This window comes from Xenopus laevis, chromosome 6S (genome assembly GCF_017654675.1).
Source record: "Xenopus laevis strain J_2021 chromosome 6S, Xenopus_laevis_v10.1, whole genome shotgun sequence".
Lineage (NCBI taxonomy): Eukaryota > Metazoa > Chordata > Amphibia > Anura > Pipidae > Xenopus > Xenopus laevis.
In genome coordinates this window covers 76,609,752-76,615,751 of record NC_054382.1, presented here as the reverse complement: position 1 = coordinate 76,615,751, position 6,000 = coordinate 76,609,752, and positions in this window count along the sequence as shown.

Genomic DNA, 6,000 nt, shown 5'->3' with positions numbered 1-6,000 from the left:
AAGGCGCTATTTAATTAGGGGTGCCAAAAGTTAGGCACCTGCAAGTGATTGTATATACTTACCTGACACCCTGGGCCGGTGCTCCTATCAGGAGAAAACTGCACCGGCCTGGGGTTCTTCTAGTGAGCAAGAGAAGCTCAACACCTTGCGCAGATATCAGATCAGATGCGCAATACTAAAGGTTTCCAAGCCAAAAAAAACACAAAGGTATAAATGAAGTATGCGCTTCCTTAACAGAATAAATATCACCAAATTTAAAAGTCCCACTTCTAGTTAGAGCGTCTTTCTTATCTCTGAAACGGAATAAAATTGTTTGTCTGAGTAGTAAAAAACGAGCGCCACCTCTCCTCCACGTCCTCCACTCTTCTAGTGAGCACCATGGAGCAATTGGCTTCCTTCTTCTTTTTTTTTCACGCGGGTGCGCATGCGCAATAGTGCAAACAGCAGAACTTTAATGAAGTTGGCTATTTTGTTGCGTCTGCCCCGGGAAATTTGAAGAAAGAAGAAGAAGGAGGCCAATTAATTTGAGGTGCTCCCTGGACCGGTGCAGTTTTCTTGCTGCCAGCACTATCTTCTTCTTACTTCATGTCCAGCAAAAACACATTCCACTGGAGGTGTTTGCACTGGAGCTGACATAAGACTTCCAGATGCAAAGCAAGAAGAGGATAGTGCTAGGATGATTTTGGCCCTTGCCTAAATAACAGCTTATTTATGTACACTGGAGCAGTGTTTCTAAACATTTTCCAGTGCAGGGTAGTAGTTTATTACAAGTAAATGCATATATAACATATGTAGGTTCTGTGCAGCACTATCACTAAGATGTGTGTTTATAAAGGGCAATATGGTCAGATGTTTAAAAGGTTGTTCACCAACATAGGAACTGATACCTTAAGACATAGGAAATATATACTGTATTTATTTATTGCATTAAGCATTCTTTATGTCTTGCATCAGATATTAGATGTATTTTTGTACGTTAACTGTATGTTTGATGCATACATCCATTTTGTTGTTGCTTTATAAATATATTAATATTAAGTGTTAATAATACTTTTTATACCTCCTCCACAAACATTTTCTTTAAGTAAATTTATTCTAAAATGCTCATATAAAATAAGTCATAACATTCAAAATAAAAATGAATTTTATTTTTAAAAAGCAATATGGCCAAAACAGCTATTTAAATTGTCTATATTATCTTTTCTTTTCACAGTTTAGAAGTTTCCATACTCTTTTATATGATACAGTAAGCATGGGCCAGCAGTATGAGGTGTATTCTCTCTAGGGAGATGATAACAGGCAGTTAACAACTTTAACTAGAACTGGTCCTTACACTGAGCATACCACTTATAGTAGCTTCACTAAATAATATATGAAGGGGTGGAGTTTAGGATGATTGGGTGGCAGAAAGTGCTGAATGTACCACTCATCCCCTGTATTCACATCACTTAGCACATTCTGAATGAGTAACATTATCAATTATGCTTTGGTTTTAGTGTTGCATTAAGTAGACAGTGGAGACTGGTGGAAGGGGTCAGATATAGTGAATGAAAAAACCCCATATAGAATTCAATAGCAAACGCAGATCCAATTTCACATCGATGGGCCAATCAACACCTTCATTTAATCTTTTTTAAAAGAATATGAACAAAGAAAGTTTAAGGCTTGAGTCATCAACTACAACAAAGAGGAAAGTTGGGGCCATCCCTAAACAATAATTACTAAGATGAATATAATGAACCAGTGACAGCAAAATTCATACAGAGACAATGTATTGATATGGTGAGTGCAAAGGATTTCTTGTCTTTGTCAGAATGAGTCCCTATTATTTATTAATAATGTCCACATAATAATATCCCTCGCTTCAATAGACATACTGATGTTTAAAGCAAAGTACAGAAAATAAGATATAGGTATGGGATCTACAGTATTATCACTAAAGCCCTATATTGAACTCAGTGTGTTGTAACTGCACTAGAAGAAGGACCCCAGAGGTCCGAAACATGTAGTGCTTTAATGCATCTTGAATAAACTTCTTCACTGTTTCACTAAAAAAGCTCTCCAGTGAAATCTTCATTTCCTATATTGAATTACAGCATTGTCATTTTCTATTCTATTTAAGCAAACAAATTTCCATTTAGATAATACTTTTTACTAACTAAACTAGCATGTATCAATAGGAAAACCATTTTGTTTTTTTAATTAGCTTTAAGGCAAGGTGATCCATATTAAGGTAAAAAATCATATCTGGAAAAACTCAAGGACCCATGCATTGGATCCATACCTGTATCAGAAAAACAGCATTTCTTGAATTAACAATACCGGTACTTTTATTACTGTTGGCTGCAAACTGATTGTAATTCAGCCCTAAATATAACTCAACTGCTCATAATCTGACAAAGTCAAAGCTGAAACTCCCAGATTAACATGAAAATATTTGGATACTCTCAGTGGAAAAGTTTCAGGACTCAATTATTTTACAATTCATTGTTTTACTGCTTACAACATTCTTCAAAGTGCCATTCTTTATTGTTTAATTTATTTATACTGGACAGGAGGATTGCCCTGTCCATGCTTGAAGTCAACTTCAAACACCTCAAACTAAAGGAAATGAGCATTGTTGCTGGAATCCCTGCTGTTAGTTAAACATGCTATACACACACTGTAGCTTTTTGATAAAAAAAAATGTCCTTATATTGTTATGGTCATTTCAATTATTTGCTAAAGCTAGGTATTCATGATTAGAACCACTACTTGGGCACAAGGTAGCCAAACAATTGGATATTTGCCTGACTTTGTACACCAACATCATGAGCCAGGAGTGGACTCCTGGGATAACAATCAGATCACGCGGCCTTAAAAAATCCAGTGGGAGAGGACTGATACCAGACTAACTTGCATGATCATATACAGGTGTAAATCAGGCTGGAGGTGCCCATGCTGCAGTTTTTATGTGCTGAGAACTTAATAGGGTTGTGTGGTTGGCTACAATATGAGTTACTGCTGTGCCTCCTGTTTGAGGTACAGGGCTGGTAATAGACCTGCAGAATCTACAGTTTTAGATGTTGGGTAACACTTGGAACACTTTACAAGACTTTCACCATAAGGGCGAAGACACAGAGAGCTACTACTAACAGCTACTTGTCACAATGTTGTAGACAATGTTGATAATTACTAATAATTGTCTCTACATGTGTTCTCAGTATTGTCTATAGCAGTGTATTTTATGGTGTTTTGGCGCCATGACAAGTAGCTGCTACTAAGTCGTTCCGTTTTTATCCTAACATGTGGACACTTGTGCTGGAGAAATTGGCTCCCCTTACTACTTGCAATCAGGCCCGATTTATGGTGAGACCACAAAGGCCCAGGCCTAGAGAGGCAAGTTGTTAGGGGCAGCATGTGCAGCTCCCCAGTACTCCGGTGCGCCCATGCTCGCTGAATCAGCCATCACAACATCACCTGGCAGTGCATTCCACATCCTCACTGTCCACACCGTGAAGAACCACCTACGTTGCTTCAAATGAAAGTTTGTTTCCTCTAGTCTGAAGTGGTGGCCTCTGGTATGGTGATCCACTTTATGGGTAAAAAGGTCCCCTGCTATTTGTCTATAATGTCCTCTAATGTACTTGTAAAGTGTTATCATGTCCCCTCGCAAGTGTCTTTTTTCCAGAGAAAACAAGCCCAACTTTTACAGTCTACCCTCATAATTTAAGTCTTCCATCCCTCTAACTAATTTAGTTGCACATCTCTAAATTCTCTCCAGGTCATTTATATCCCTCTTAAGGATTGGAGTCCAAAACTGCACTGCATACTCCAGATGAGGCCTTACCAGGGACGTATTAAGAGGCATAATTATGTTTTCATCCCTTTAGTTTATGCCCTTTTATATGCAAGACAGAACTTTATTTGCTTTAGTGGCCACAGAATGATACTTCCTGGAATTATACAACTTGTTATCTACAAAGCCCCCTAGATTCTTTTCAGTTAAGGAAACTCCCTACAATGCCATTTAGGGTAGGGACACACTGGATGATTTGTCGCCAACGTTTTTAAAAAGCAAATCGCGGCGACATATCGCTCGTTTTGTCTCTGAACAAAAACAAATGAAAGACGCCAGCTCCTGTGCCCACAGCGCGTTTGTGAATCGTCTGTAGCTCCAAAACGCAAGACCCTTTTCCGAGCGATTTATCAGAAATAGCATGTACTTAGAAAAGCACTGAAATCTCCTAGACACGCACACACATACAGATAAGTAGCAGCAATTGTATTCAAATTACAATGCAAACGCAATGACGCAAGAACGTAAAGACGCCAGGTTACAGCGGGAAGCGCAAACCGTTTCCGGTTTGGGTGGAGCACGTACCGCACAGAGTAATGGGATACAAATCGCTCTGTGCCAATAGTCGCTGTGAATCTTCTGTTCAAAAAAGACGATCGTTTTGTCTCCACGATTTACTTTTTTAAAACGTTGGCGACAAATCGTCCAGTGTGTCCCTACCCTTAGTGTATAACTTGCATTTACATTATTCTGCCAAAGTGCATAACCTTGCATTTATCAACATTGAACCTCATTTTCCAGTTTGCTGCCCAGTTTACAATTTATTCAAATCATTCTGCAAAGAGGCAGCATCCTGCATGGAACCTATAGTTTTTTTGCGCAATTACTGTATACTGTTAAGTCACTGTTAAGCATAGTGTGAATGTCTCTCATCTGGCCTTATTACATGGAAACCTTCCTTCTCCAAAATGCATTCCTGATATATCAGCTTACCTGGTATCTACTTAAAACAAAGTATTAGGAGCCATTTATTTCACCTTGATAACCAGAGGGTATCCCTACTTACTGTATGATACAGGTTCAATTAAAGGGGAATGCCACAAAACATAAATTAAGCTTTTTGAAATGTAAACATAATTTCAAGCAACTTTGCAATATACATCATTTAAAAAATATGCAGACTTTTTGTGATTTGTAATGGTTTCTAACAGTTCCCTAAGCCTAGCCCCCTGATCTCCTGCTGATCTCTCTGACTACTTTGCTGAGCTGGCTGACTACCGTTACTTTGTATCAGCAGCCAGCTGTCCTTAGCCTGCATCCTCCAAACCCCACAATTCCCTGCACACATGATTTCAATGTAGGGACCGATAGGTTTAATATGTCCCAATGGCTTTAAATCCCTACCTTTCCTCCTTTTCCCTAGTTGCTGAGCAAAAGCCCATGTATCTAGTTTAAGTATTTACATATCCAGTGTTATTGGCCAAGAGGTGTAATGACCACTTTCTGCCACACTTCCATATAGTGTTTGGAAAGGGGTGGATCTTCCTCTTTGGCTGCTGGTGTCCTAACCATCTGGATGTGCTCATTGAGCCTGGGTACACCAAGGCCCAGTAAATCCATGCCCTAAAGGGACCAGCATCTTTAGTGTCTGAGTTGGGGACCAGGGAACCCTGTGAACGAGGTTAGCTAGAGTCAGGTTATATCTGTTAAAGGAGACTAGGGTAGAGAGTACAGATAGCAAGAGCTTCTTTGTGCTCCATCAAGGATCTGTAGCAGGGAGTAGCTTCACAAGGCTCCTTGATTGCCTTTAGTGAAGGGACCACAGTGGATAGGGCGTCAGGCTTAGATTTCTTCTCCCTGACCACTCCGCTAGGTGGGATCTGGACCACTTCAAGGTACATCTGCCTGGGATTACTTATTTCTACTTGATTACAATGCCTTATGGGAGTCACATTCCTCAACAGTGTCATCCAACCTGTCTCAGCACTGCTAAAACCATTGCATATACCTCATATGACTGTAAGTAACCCTGTGGTCATTTGTGCAAATAAACTTGTTACTCTTTTGTTTCATCCTAAGAATCTCCTGGTGTCCATCTTTTCCTATTTTTATTGCAAAGTAGCCTTAGAGTTGTAGTTGCTCTACATTCTATCTGAAAGCCAAAGCTTGAAGTGTTGAGTCACATGTAACCCATGCTCCTATCACTAGCTGGACATTAACTG